Here is a 1384-nt window from a genome sequence, read left to right as displayed (position 1 = left end):
AATTTCACAGATAAGGTTTAAATATTATATCGGACCTGTACCGAGCTCCGAAACCAAAATACAGGCCCGATACCAACAAGATCAAGTATTATTCACTTTCTAAAAACCATTATATTTTTCAGTTAACAATTTTCTTTAAAAATTAATTTCTCGGGCTAGGGACCTCGGAATTCGATTCCGAGCATACTCCCAAGTCCCACATTTTACTATGGACCATCTGGGACCGTCAAATCATGGGTCAGTTTCGTTTACATAAAATAATGACCGAAGTCAACTTAAATGAATTTTAAAGGCAAAACTCAATATTTTTCTCAAATTTTCATATAAGGCTTTCTGGAAGCTCGCCTGGACTGCGCACGCAAATCGAGAAGAATGAAAATGAGGTTTTTAAGGCCTCAAAACACAAAATCGGATTCTAAAACGAAAGATGACCCTTTTGGTCATCATATTCTCCACCTCTAAAACAATCATTCGTCCTGGAACGGACATAGAAAAGTACCTGAGTTGGTGAAAATATGGGAATATCTGCTCTGCATATCGGACTAGGACTCCCAGGTAGCTGCCTCAACAGGCTGACCTCTCCATTGCACACGAACCGAAGGGAAACTCTTCAATCTCAATTGACGAACCTGCCGATCTGGAATGGCTACCGACTCCTCCTCATAGGTCAAATCCTTGTCCAACTGGACAATGCTGAAGTCTAATACGTGGGATGGATCGCTGTGATACTTCCTAAGCATGGACAGATGAAACACTAGATGCACAGCTGATAAACTTGGCAGCAATGCAAGTCTGTAAGCCACCTCTCCCACTCGATCAAGGATCTCAAAAAGTCCAATGAACCTAGGGCTTAACTTTCCCTTTTTCCCAAATCTCATCATGCCCTTCAAGGGCGACACCTGTAGTGACACTCGCTCTCCGACCATGAATGCCACATCATGAACCTTACAGTTGGCATAAATCTTTTGCCTGGACTGAGTTGTATGAAGTCTATCCTGAATGGTCTTAAATTTATCCAAGGCATCCTAAACTAAATCTCTACCCAATAACCGAGCCTCTCATAGCTCAAACCATCCGACCGGCGACTGACACCGTCTACCATATAATACCTCAAAGGGAGCCATCAGGATGCTCGACTGATAACTGTTATTGTAGGCAAACTCCGCTAACGGCAAGAACTGATCCCAAGAATCTCCAAAGTCAATAACACATGTGTGGAGCATATCCTCCAAAATCTGAATAGTACGCTCAGACTATTTGTCCGTTTGAGGATGAAACGTTGTGCTCAACTTGACCCGCGTACCCAACTCACAATGTACTGCCCTCCAGAAATGCGAGGTAAACTGTGTACCTCAGTCAGAAATGATAGACACGGGCACACCAT

This window comes from Nicotiana tabacum, chromosome 5 (genome assembly GCF_000715075.1).
Source record: "Nicotiana tabacum cultivar K326 chromosome 5, ASM71507v2, whole genome shotgun sequence".
NCBI classification, from domain to species: domain Eukaryota; kingdom Viridiplantae; phylum Streptophyta; class Magnoliopsida; order Solanales; family Solanaceae; genus Nicotiana; species Nicotiana tabacum.
Note: the sequence above shows the minus strand (reverse complement) of the source record.